Genomic DNA, 14,366 nt, shown 5'->3' with positions numbered 1-14,366 from the left:
GGTCCTCACGATGCAACAAAAACAAGTGTGTGTGTATGTTAGGGAATTTAGACTGTAAACTCAATGGGTCAGAGACTGATGTGAGTGAGTTCTCTGAATCAGTGGTGCTATATAAATAGCTGCGGCGGATGATAGTCTTAATTTTATAAATGATAGTATAAAGTACATGCTTTCTGGTAAGCAAATGGAAAAATATTTTATTCTTATTTTTGTTTCATCTAATTCTAATTCTTCCTGGAATATCTCTTATTGTGTGTCCATTTGCCTCCCTCTTTTATCTTCCTTATTGACCTTGCCTCTTATATGGCTATACTGTAATAGTAGTCTGTCATCTGAAATATTGAGTCTGCACTGAAGTTGAAGAAGTTTCAATCAGGAGCAATTCCAATTAATAAAACATTTGAACAGAGGTCAGCGAGGTACATTTCGTGATGCTAATAATGAGTTACAAACAGAAAAGTCATGAAAGAAAAGAACAGAGGGCAATTTACTTTTCATACGTTTGCAAGGAAAAAAAAAAAAAAAAGATCTATTGGCAGCCATAAATTGCATGATTAACGTACCATGATTAACGATAATGAGTTAGAGATGTAAGAGAATTACAGCTTTAATACTTGATAAAATACTGTGGAGAAAAAGGTTTGTTGCTGCTCTCGGATCATGTACTAATTTCTAAATTATTATTTCACGGAACACTTAGAACAGCTTTATTGAACCTGACTTATTAAAAGTTACTGCACAGGTAATCTGGTGCAAAAAATGTAAAATGCAAGATTTTATAGAATTGCCATTGAAGATACAGAGCATACATATATACATATATTATACAAGTTAACCCGTGCATGATACTCATGCATTCTAGTCAAATCAAGCTACTTAAGGTGTTAAAAAGGTTCTAGTCATGCATTTGGGCCACAGCCCAGGCCTCCTCAGGGGAAGAGCGTTACTTCCCGACGTAAGCGCCCTTTTTTAACGTGGTTTTGTCCACATGTCACCACCTCATCATTTTTCTCCATCACCTCATCCTTCATCTTTATCGCCACATCTATCCAGATGTCTATCCAGACACAGGGATCTCTCTCAGCGGTCCTGAGTATCACACTCCTCTCGCTCTGTCACCCCCGGCAACCACCAACCACTCCCCACTGTCACCCCTGGCAACCACTCCCCACTGTCACCCCCGGCAACCACCAGCCACTCCCAACTGTCACTTCTCCTTCAAGAAATATATATATATTTTTCTAAAATCTTTATAAACACTTTTAACAATTAACAAATTAAATTAACAAATTAAAAACATCTTAGTATACCAAATTTCAGCCCTTTCTGAGTTTTTTCCCCCACACACACTAAGAATTTAGTAGGTCAGTGTATAACTTCGCCCAGCAGGTGGCGCTGCAGCTTGGTTTTTTTTTTTCACACACAGACACACGCCACTAGGCTTTTATATCGTAGATAACGTTCTATTACTAAAATAATACGTTTTTCTCAGTGAGCATTTATAATCGTTTTCTTAGAGGTGAACCTCCTAATTGAGAAAATTCTATGTGTTCCATTTCTGCTATAATCAATATTTACCACACAGGCGTCTGATTTAAGAGAATTATTTTATTAATCACAGTTTTCTCATTCACTATGTAAAGGGATTACTTGATTTGTTATTAATCAACTACCCCTGACACCACTGTAACTTTATTCTTTTAAAAGTGTTAGGCCAGTTACCCACTGACATAAAAGTTTTTACTGACAGTGGGCCTGATTCATTAAGAAAAGTTAAGTAAAAAAATTAAGGAAGTAGTCTGCTGGACAAAACCATGTTACAATGCAAGGGGTGCAAATTAGTTTTCTATTTTGCACACAAGTTAAATACTGACTGTTTTTCCTCCTCCGCCTCCCCTCTCTGCCTTGCCTTACACTGGCTCCCCTTCCCCTACAGGATCCTTTTCAAGCTCCTCACCACCACTTACAAAGCCCTCTCCCAGTCTACTGCCCCCTATATCTCCAACCTCCTCACCATTCACACCCCTGCCCGCTCCCTGCACTCGGCCAATGACCGTCGCCTCTCCTCCACTCTGATCACGTCTTCCCACTCCAGAATCCAAGACTTCTCCCGAGCTGCTCCCCTCCACTGGAATGACCTCCCTCGCTCCATCTGTCTCTCACCCAGTCTGTGCTCCTTCAAACGGGCACTCAAAACTCACCTGTTCCTCAAAGCCTACCAACAATCCACTTAACCCTTACCTTGTTGCACCTTCGCAAACATCCTTCTCTTGTTCTCCCCTCTCTCCACCAGCCCCGCCTTCCTCTCCCTTACTTTAATGGCTCCCTCCTGTGCCTGTTTGTCCACCCTCCCTTAGGATGTGAGCTCGTATGAGCAGGGCCCCTCTCCCCTCCTGTCTCCATACCTGTTCTTCTACTCCATCTTCGCTCATATGTCTGCCCGGAGTTCTGAAGTATTGGTACTTTGTGTTTATTGCTCTGTACTATGTCATCCTGTATGGTCTCCTGTTTGTACTATGTATGGCGCTGCAGAAACCTTGTGGCGCCTAACAAATAAATTATGATAATAATAATAATAATAATGTAGCACACAAATATGAACTTTAAATTTCAGTGTACAAATAAGCTATCAAGTATTTGTGTGCTACATGAAAAAACAGTCAGTATTTAACTTGTGTGCAAACCCTCAACCAGTCTTAGGCACCCCTACATATTATACTGAGACCATTGGATTGGCAAAGTTCATTATAGTAGTAGGGCATCATGCTTGTGCTCTACTTGTAGTTATTTCAAACAGCGCTGTCTGTCATTTGCAAATCGCTATTGGATATACTTCATGAACTCACATATATTCTATTCTATAAAGTCTTTGAAACATTTTCATGTATATCTGTATATATGTGAGGTGCTGCATAGTACTCTAGCACTATAAAAATAAATATCAATGATATGAACACACATAATCCCTACTGTCCTAATCCCCCTTAATTCCAAAGATGTTCCTACTATGCAATTCGGCTACAGTGAAGTTTTACAGTCTGAGTGAAGTTGCATTTTGGGATGCACATTAAAGGTTAACGGAAATTAATACAGTAACTTGTTGGTTCCAAATACTCTACTGCCAGTGTCCTTACGACAGACGAACAAAGATGAATAATTGTAGTCAAAGAGCTGAGGAAATATCAAGTATGACAAAGACTTTCTGACATTTTAGGCATTGGATGTAAGTTTTCTCTTATGGTGAACTGATCACAGGCTGTATGAAATAATAGTGGGTTGCCGGTCTAATGACAAAAAAATTCAGCACAAAGCGATGATTTCAGAGGAGTCATTTTAACAGAATATCTTGCGGAACAGAGTTTAGAGTTGATCTATTGTACTAATATTCAAGATGCTTTTTCTTACTAAAAGGGTCATTAATCATAATATTAATAATCATGTTAATTATGAACCCTGTTCTTATTAATTATTTTTTAATAGCAATTTAAAAACATATCAAATTCTAGCTATACATATTAAAATGATCCAAAGTCACTAGATGCACAACATGTAGACATTTTTTTTTTAACGTTGCTCAAAAACCGTAGCAACCAATCACCACTTAGCTTTTTTCTGTCTAGTGGCAGATGCACAATAAAAGCAAATGTTTGGTTGGTTGCTACGGCTCTAGTGCATATTTGCACCTTTGAGCAACATTATTAAATAACTTTTACACTTTTCTTTAATATTTGTTAATTTTCCAGGACTTGACAGCTTCGTCTGCTCTATAGGTTCTCGAGTGCAGTAGATTCTCAAATGATCTTTGTGCCTCTCATTCTCGTACATGGTTTGTGGAGTTTACACTTTTATTTCACAGAGTTGATCCAGTACTTATAAATTATGGGATCCATCGACAGGTGGGAGAAGCCTGTCTACAAACAGGTGACTGGGTGTCCGTCAAAATGGGGTTGGACAGATCTGCGAAAAGTATCAATGCAGATAGGAACTAGCACTGCCACTAGTAATTGCAATAATGCAGCAGTCTTGCTGTTCTACATTAATTACAGCTATTATTGTTTTCTGCAAGAAAATAATGAGAAAAGCAAGAAAAATCAGTGTATTTCAATTCACTTAGCAGTGATTTGGGCTGGATTGAAATGGGGCTGTTTTAAGGCATTGGTGAGCCAAGGACAAAACTAATGTCCATGGTCTCTCAACCCACCAATTTCTACCAAGAGGACATTCAGTTGAGGGGGCCAGACCATTAACACAGTGCTGCAGGGGTCCTGTGGTTCTGCCAGCTCAAGTGAGAAGGAATGCAGAATTGGACGTATAGGCAACACAAAATACCAAACAGTATGTTGTTGCTGTTATTGTTGTTTTAAACATATTTCAGAGGCTGACATCTGTCTTCCTGGTGATCTGCCACTTCCCCCTCAAGCTCCAGCTATTGCAGAACTATCAGTCCCAGCATAGCAGCCATGGCAGATCCCCAGCTGAATGACTCCAGGCCATCTAGTCTTGGTCCAGACCATACCACTGTAGTATTACTCCTGCAACAAGAAAAAGCTCGATTTACTTACACAGAGATTGGGCCGCAAACCTGTGTCCTGTTAGCATCAAGAGCAGTCACGTGACTTTGTGCAGAGAGTAATGTGAGCTGACTGCTGATTGGAGGAGGGCAGTGACGCTCAGAAAGGCAATATTGCTGGGATGGCGGAGTCCATGAAATGGCTCTAAGGGGATTTAGCTCAGGGACAGGGGAAGATAGTTACTGTATGTGATTTCGGATCGCCAGTTATGAGGCGACATGAGTTTATGTATGTGAAAGTTACACTACTAGGGGCTAGATTTACTAAACTGCTGGTTTAAAGAAGTGGAGATGTTTCCTATAGCAACCAATCAGATTTTAGCTTTTATTTTGTAGAATGCACTAAATAAATGATATCTAGAATCTGATTGGTTGCTATAGGCAACATCTCCACTTTTTCAAACCCCACCGTTTAGTAAATATACCCCTAGGGGTCAGCGGTGGGCCCCCCTGGACTTTTGGGCCCTGTCTTGCCCACTGATTAAAACACCCATGAAAGAGACGGCATATGAGCTATATAGTAAGTAAAAACTTCATGGGGACTATGACAATGGCCATGAAGAGGTCTATGCTCAGCGGAGGCAGTAAATACATAATAGATATAGAATATAGAATGTTGAAACTGTGCATGTGTATTAATACTCCCAGCCACATTGTCAGACCACTACAAAGATGGTTGATTACAGTAACAATGGGGGGGACCCATTTTAATTTGTGTGAATGGGCTGCATGGAATAGATGGAGTGAAGCTTTACCCCCACAGAATATTGTTCCTATGGTTTGCCTCAGAGCTTTTGTAATCATTATTAGGAATAGCAATAATAATAATATTTTTAAACCACTCTACAATTGAATTGCAGACTATGGTAGAACGGAAAAACAATGAGAGTATTTCACTGTTTCAAGTAAAGGGCAGATGATTTAAGAGTCTCTTTGTTGTGAAGAAATCCTCGACACTGAAAGCAAATATATGTAATTAAATGTTCATGCGATCTGATTCCTGGCATTGTTCAACATCTCATACCTTCAACCTAATGTTGTATGTTCTTCTAAAGCATTTGATAAAAGTGAGACAATACCTAAATATTTTACAATGTAATGAGGTCCGAGACAAATAACTTGAAACCTTCAGAAGTCATACTGGATAAATTCTTTACACATTCACTGGATTTCGAAATAAATATTTTTAGAGAGTTTTTAAGGCTTTTAAGGCTATCTCAGGTTTTTCGTTCATTCTTTGTTTACTGTAAAATGAAACCTTATTTTTTCACTCAACCCTTTCGCTGCTACCTTATGTGGCTGGGACAATTTTTCCATTTTTGAATACATTACTAAAACATACACTCAGTGCCCACTTTATTAGGCACACCTTTCTAGTACTGGGTCCCACTTTTGTCCCCAGGATAGCCTGGCATGGACTCAACAAGGTGCTGGAAACTTTCCTTAGCAATTCTGGTCCATGTTGACATGATAGTATTACCCAGGGTCTGCAGATTTGTTAGCTGGACCCATGCTGCAATTCTCCTGTTACATCACACCCCAAAGGTGGCTACTGGATTGTGATCTGGTGACTGTGGAGGCCATTGGAGTACAGTGGCTTTATTGTCATGTTCACGGAACCAGCTTGAGATTATGTGTGCGTTAGGACATGGTGCGTTATCCTGCGGGATGTAGTCATTAGGGAATGGGCAGACTGTAGCATAAAGGGATACATATGATCAGTATCAATACTCAGGCTGTGGCATTTAAACAATTTTCAATTGGTATGAAGGGGCCTAAAGTGTGCCAAAAAGACATCCCCTACACTACCACCAACAGCCTGTGCACAAGGCAGGATGGATTCATGTTGTTTGCACCAATGTCTGAACCTACCATCTGCATGTTGCAACATAAATCAAGATTCGTCAGACCAGGCACCATTTTTCCAGTCCATTTAATTTTCCCATTCACATTTTTTAATTATTTAATATCTCTTTGCTCTTTTTCATTTTTTAAAATTATCGATTATCATTATACATCTCATTTACTTACCCCCCCCCCCCCCATCTATCTCCTCCAACCAACCTCCACCTCTGGCCTTATTTTCTGATCGTCACACTCATCCATCTACCTATTCAATACTTTTTACCACGTCCTACCACTTCACTCTCCCACCCCCATCCTAACGACTCTTCTTTTTTATCAATTATTATCACTTAATTATCTATGTCACTGTCTGTGGCACGTCATCGGCACACCAACTATGAGACTTCTACCCACCAACGCCCTGCACTACTTCAATAATTTATCAATGGTTACTTTTCCGTACCTTTCAGAAGCTAACACTATCTATTTTCACCATCCTTTTCTCACCAACCACCTGTGGAGCCTTAAGCCCTGTACCTCGTCACTCTGGACATTTAGATACAGGGCACCCCACAGCTATGAAGGGCTGAGTATCACTTTTTTTCTAACTTTGCTAGCTGAAGGACATTGTCTTTGCAATGAGTAAACCTTTTCCCATTACCGCTAAATGCATTAGTATACCTGTTACTGTACCTCTCCCATAGTTAGATGCCACATTATGCTGAGCCATATTTGCTGAGCAATATCTATGACATTTATCTGCTTGAAAACACAACTATATGATCAGTGCTTTTTTTGTGAGAAAAAAGGTGCCAGAACTCACATCACGTAGCCAATCACTGTACACACACCCACACACGTCAGTTGTGTAACGAAACATAATGGTCACCGCCCGCAGTAAGCTCTCAGCACATGACCACACGACCAATCACAAGCTGAACAGCGCCACAAGCCGAGCAGCGCCATCACTACCAGCACGGATGAAGTACGCATACATCGGACTGGACACACAAGCAGCCGCATGCACCGTTTTAATGATTTTGCCGCTACACTCGACAAGGCGATTCAAGTCCACGTGGACCAAACATCACACGTTCAAAAGTTACTTTTAAAACTTGGAAAATCCGTTGAAATAAGGTGCCAAAACTCAGTTCTGTGAGTTCTATGACAAAAAAGCACTGTGTATGATGCACTGGTACAATGCTTAGTTACATAAGATGTGAAGCATATAGAATTGAGCCATATACCGTGCATACAATATATTACTCAGTTCCAAGTATAATATGCAGATCTTTCTCTGGAACCCAGTTTACTAATACAAGATAGCCTTATCTGGTGTCAATGCATTTATGCAGAGTCTCATACACCGTCAAGTCTAATATGTGGAAACTTATCTTATGCCAAGTCTAACATGCAAAGTTGTATCTGCTGCCAAATCGAATTTGCAAAGCTATATATCTGGTGCCAAGTAAAATATACAGAGCCCTATTTGGTCAAAAAAAAAATGCAAATAGTATATGGAGCGCTCCAGCAGATATGCAGCCGAGCACGTAAACAGAGACTCCACAAAATCCCTAAAGAGCTTAGTATAAAATTTAAAAAAATATGTGCATCAAGCGTTAAATCTGTAGCATAGCTGACATGGGAAAGTTCCCTTATACTCCTACACACTGTGGTTGCGTGACCGATGGGAAGTTCTTGAATCTGGCAACAACTCATAAAACATGGGAGCAAAAGAAAACTAGAGATGCTCAGACTCGGTTCCCCGAGAACCGAACACACCCGAACTTATCAGATCCGAGTACCGAGCCAAGCCGGCTCGGTACTTTCGAGCGCCCTCGGAATTGAAAACGAGACAAAACGTCATTGTTACGTCGTCGGATTTGGATTCTATAAGTACCACCCTCCACGGCGATCTAGCGCCATTTCACAGAGGGACACAGAAGGGGTAGCACAGTTCTTGGCAGTCTCTAGAGCAGTTGGGCAGCGTCATAGGTAGAAAAGAAAGAGGAGGGGTAGAAGTGTTCTTCAAAGTCTCCAGTGACATTCAGGAGAGCTACATTGCTCCACTGCTAATTGTCATTGCTGAAATAGAATTAATAGGTCTGGCAGGCTTGGTCTTCTAAATGTATAGTCACACAATGTATGGTGTTATATAGGTAACACACAAAGAGGAGAGCTGCATTGCTAATAATCATTGCTGAAATACAAATAATAGGTCTGGCAAGACTTATCCGATGCCAAGTATAACATTTAGAACAGATAATTGTACTTACCAACATTCTTTCTCTAATGCCAGTCTTGGTGCCTCCGTCTTCTCCATTTAATGCAGTATTTGTTCCCACCAGGAGCTTGTCCTCTCCTGCGACAAATTCTGAGGTCTAACAGATTGGCAAAGGAGTCTGGGAGAATGAGATACATTTATTCAGGCCATAACATGGATACATGGAACTTTTAAGATGCATTTTTGTGTATTTTATCCTTCTACCGCCATGGGTCCTGAGCTATGCCTCAACTATATCTCAGAAGGCCATTTCTGGAATTTTCAGCCTACAATGGTTTCACTGGAATTTCCTTTATTCGGTATTCTACCCAAGAAAATGGTATAATTTTTTTCTGGATAGGTAGGGCCATTTTGGTACCATACTTGAGTGAGTAGCCTTTAAATTTATAGACATTATATAGGAAAGCAGGAGAATCCCTCTCCACAGACCGACACACTCTTTCTCATGACTTTTTCCTTGGCTACAAAATTAATTCAACCCTTATTTTATTCTGCGACCTATATTTACAGGAAAATCAAATATCTGCACTTCGATGTTTGTTATATTTTTTTAGGCCATAATAAAATGTATACGTAAAATAGGTTTCTTTTTTTACCCACTTTTTGTTTTACTTTTTGTCTTTAACGTTTCTTTTTTAATTACTTTATTGCCACATAATGCATTTTTTTATTAATTTTTAGCTGGTAGAACACATGTTCACATACAGTACAATAGACTGAAATATCATACACCGTTTCCAGAGAATGTAAACACAAGCTCTGACACTAGGGAAGCTGTAATAGAGGTGATCTGGGTCTTAAAATTAGCATTTTTAATTAATTCTCTATTTCTAATAATATTTGTAATAAAAATTATTAGTATTATGATTACTTAAAAAAAGGTGTCAAACAATAAAACTGGTTCATGGTCAAAGTTAGGGATGATTGATTTCACCTTTAAAAGATACAGGTTTTGTTAGTTAGTGATTTGTAGTCAGTGATATACTTCAATGGTGCCAGCAGTTTTATGTATATTTTTGAGTACCTTTGAAGATAAAATGCAAACGCATGAAATTAATTAAAATCCAGTCAGTTAGTGATAATGTAATAAAAAGATACACATCTTTAAACAGAATTGCAAATGCAGTATTTAGAAATAACACTATAGAAATGCAGATTTTGTCCACTGAAGCAGTTGGCATACCTCATTTTAATATATTCGGGGTTCTTTGCTTCTCAGCTCTTGTTCCTCAGATAATGCCATCATTGAAGAATCCATGACTGTCTCATTAATGTGCACCTGTTACCTGTATGCAATGAAGGCAGCCAATTTTGTGAGCTGAAGTAATATTCACAATAGGACAACCTATGTATTTACTCTGAACCAGTGACATCACTGCGACATTTTGAACCTGATTCAGAGTGGAACACAAGAGTAAGCATAAGTTTTAACGGAAAAAATGCATGCAAGTGTATGTACGCCGTATTCAGAGCTGAAGATGCGCCCAGGGCGGAATGCATCGGGTTGACGGGTCATTTAAGAGAGCAAAGCATAAAAAAGGAGTAACTTTGCACCTGGTACAAAAAATAATATCTTTGCTACAGCACGCTTGGTAAAACCTTATCTATCGCGGAGCGACTACTAAATTGTCAATAAACATCTGCGGATCAATCAGAAACCTCTAATTACCCCTTCTTCAGCCGTATCTGCAACTATCTCTCAGTCCGAATCCACATGTACGTCCTTAATGTACATTGCCTTTGTTAAAACACCCCTTTCTGCCGGTGTCATGCCTCTTCTGGTGTAAGAAGTCGTAAGTGCCAAAAAGTCGCAGGTCTAAATAAACGCAAAGATACATTATACAAATGGGAATAGGCCTCACTCTGAATCAGACCCTTCATGATCAAATATTAAAGAGTCTAAAAAGATCCTGTATGTAGCTGTGGAGAACATTTAGCTTTACACAAGTGTGCCTATTCAACCGCCCGTCCAATTTTTACTAAATAGTTAAGTGTTACCATAAACTTAATTTCCGCTATTCCTGTATTTTCTGCCTCATACTAAATAACCCTTCATATGCAATGCTATAAAAAAAAAAACAAATTTTTTGGCTATAAGTCATCAACCTTTTGAAAACGACCAGAATGCAATCAAGTTTAACATTGTTTGCATGAAAAAGTGTCAACTGTGTTGGAATGTGCTACCTTTGCTCTTAAGAAATAACCATTAGTAGCTTTTCCCTTTTAAATAAAAATCTAACATTCGCTGTACAACTATGAATGCTCCTTCTTTTTCCACAATTTATTTTAATAAAACATGCTAGAACATGTGTTTGCAATCAGAAGGCACTGTAAAAATGCATTTTATGTACAGTAGACATTCAGAACATCCTCATAAATGTATTTTATGGGGGAAATGTAAAAATGTTTTGTCATCAATGACTATATTATTAAAAGGTGTCATCAACTGATTTTGTCTTTACTGCACGTGTATGTGTCTGTGGCCCGTATTCAACAACAGACACCCCTATACATCCGCTCCTTGTTGAATATGGAAATGTGTATGCCAGACTTACATGCCTATTTTAAGACAAAAGCATATACATATATATATATATATATATATATATATATATATATATATATATATATATATATATATATATCATACACACATATATATATGTTTATTTTTATTTTTTCAGACACATAACGTTTGCTCTGAAAAGGTAACCTTAGGAAGAATCATCTTTAATATATCACAGTACAGTCTCCTCAATATCAAGTAGGAAATCGTTAAGGTATTGTTATGTTGCCATGGTTACTAGAGACCCGACCAATGTGATGAGGAAGAGAGTGACATAGAAGTGATATATTCTGACTGGCAGACCTTTACAGCAGTGATACTATAACTCCTCTATCACATTGTTTATATCTGTAAGAGATGTTGCTAATTGGCAAAAAATTGTATAAAAACAAAGTTACTGGTGGTCATAGCTCAGAAACTCTGCCACTAATGTATCATCATCAGCAGCAGCTATTTATATAGCGCCACTAGTTCCACAGCGCTGTACAGAGAACTCACTCACATCAGTCCCTGCCCCATTGGGGCTTACAGTCTAAATTCCTTAACACACACACAGACAGAGACAGACTAGGGTCAATTTGATAGCAACCAATTAACCTACTAGTATGTTTTTGGACTGTGGGAGGAAACCGGAGCATCCAGAGGAAACCCACGCAAACACGGGGAGAACATACAAACTTCACACAGATAAGGCCACGGATGGGAATTGAACTCATGACCCCAGTGCTGTGAGGTAGAAGTGCTAACCACTGAGCCACCGTGTTGCCCCGTGCTGTATGAGCACAGTTTCTAAAAAAATTCACGCAAATTTAATTTTTCAGCAGAACAGGTTATTTTGTAGACGTGGGGAGTTCCAAAGAGTACAACCTTTGGGTTCTGTGTTTGCTCTGCCACCACTCGACGCAATGGCCACTTTGAACTACATTTGTAAGTTTGCATTTTAATATATGAATAGAGCTGGGACAGTGACAGTCGATTAATTCTGCTGTGTACCGTGGTTAGGGTCACGGTGAAAAAGCTGGTGACTGTAGGTCAAACTGTGCAAACAAAATACAAAACATTTTGCAGCCCAATGCGTAAAGAGGTAAGTCTTCAGCAGAACAGTATTGAAAATGCATACTTGTTGCCACAATGATTTACTGTGGATTCATGAGATAGGTGATAGAGTGATCTAAACTGAAACATTCTGGCAGCAAAAATAAAACTTTAATCAATGCATATAAAGTTTTTGTGCAAGTGCCCAAACTATAATTCAACAGTACATTCATTTAACGGTTAGGATAATAACGTTCTTGCTAAGATCAAGTTGATCATTCTGTCATTTAGTGCTCATGATATTATATCCAGTTTTTAAATACATCAATAACACCTGAATACATTGTGCAGGGAACAATCAAACTTACGGAACGTAAGTTCTGTTTTTACCAACAACTGGATCAGGGGAGGGCTGGCAAACTTTAGCCTGGGGGGCAAATATATAGGACTGTTGTCCACTGGTCATTTACGCTCTCCTAGCACAGTACTGTGCTTGTATTCCATCTCCAAATAGGGGGGGTGTTATATTTGGGAGACTTGGTATATTTACTAAGCAGCGGTTCCGACAAACCGGCGATGGTCAGCGCTTCGCCATCATTTTTTGAAATTATCATTTTATTAAAGACAAAGCCTGGCTCTGGCATTTTAAAATAATGAAGGCAAAGCTCTGGTAATCGCCACTTCGTCTGGATATATTAAATATGTCAAGCAGAACGACCAGCTTGACAGTGAAAATAGGGAAATGTCATATCTTCCTAAAGCATTGATATTTCCTAATTATGTTTTATATCTAAATGTTCAGGAAGTTATGAGTGGTTTACTGAAGGTATGTTTTCAGGTAAAGATATCATAATTTATAGATTTCATCCCTAGATCTGGTCTTACACATATAAAGCCACCCAGGTCATAACAATCAATTTAACATTTTAACCACATCACTGTCGGTGACCTCACAGAGAGGAAGGGTCCAAAAAAATACTTAAAATGTAAAGACTTCATTTAAGAAATTGTCCTTTTTCCTGGAAGTTAATCTACTATTATTATTATTATTATTATTATCGTTTATTTGTAAGGCGCCACAAGGTTTTCGCAGCGCCGTACATGGTACAAACAGTATACTATACAGGGTAAGACAGTACAGAACAATAAACACAAAGTACCAGTACTTCAGAAACTCCAGGCAGGCAGATACAGTAGAGACGGAGCGGAAGAACAGGTATGGAGACAGGAGGGAAGATGGGCCCTGCTCATACGAGCTTACATCCTAAGGGAGGGAAAACAGAATCAGGTACATAAGGGAGCCAGTGAAGCAACGGGGAGAGAGAAAGGGGGCAGGGGAGAACCAGAAGAGGTGAGAGGTTAAGTGGATGGTTGGTAGGCCTTAAGGAACAGGTGAGTTTTAAGAGCCCGCTTGAAGGAGCAAAGATTGGGTGAGAGACGAATGGAGCGAGGGAGGTCGTTCCAGTGAAGGGGGGCAGCAAGGGAGAAGTCTTAGATTCTAGAGTGGGAAGAGGCGATCATTGGCTGAGTGCAGGGAGCGGGCGGGAGTGTGAATGGAGAGGAGGTTAGAGATGTAAGGGGCAGTAGACTGAGAGAGCCTTGTAAGTATGGAGTTTGAAAAGGATTCTGTAGGGAAAGGGGAGCCAGTGTAAGGAAAGACAGAGAGGGGAGGCAGAGGAGGTGGGGCGTGAGAGGAAGATGAGTCTCGCAGCCGCATTGAGTATAGAGCGGAGGGGGGCAGGCGGGAGCAGGGGAGGCCAGTAAGGAGGAAGTTGCAGTAGTCGAGACGGGAGATGATGAGAGCATGGATGATAGTACTATTTAATATATGATCCATTATTATGCTTCCTCCAGCAACCGTATAGGAAATTGAGTTATTTCTGTTTCTGCATTCTCCTTTTTATTTTAAGAAACTTGTTTGCATAATTGTATATTACTTTCTGTCTTTTTATTATATCTTTTTATATTTTAAGAGCATTGTGATATTTTTCTAACATATTAAACTCCATTTAACAATGTTCTGTCTTTATATCTTAAGTGAATCATGTGCTTGATAGCTTAGTCAA

This window comes from Mixophyes fleayi, chromosome 11 (genome assembly GCF_038048845.1).
Source record: "Mixophyes fleayi isolate aMixFle1 chromosome 11, aMixFle1.hap1, whole genome shotgun sequence".
NCBI classification, from domain to species: domain Eukaryota; kingdom Metazoa; phylum Chordata; class Amphibia; order Anura; family Limnodynastidae; genus Mixophyes; species Mixophyes fleayi.
This window is presented reverse-complemented; position numbering follows the sequence as displayed.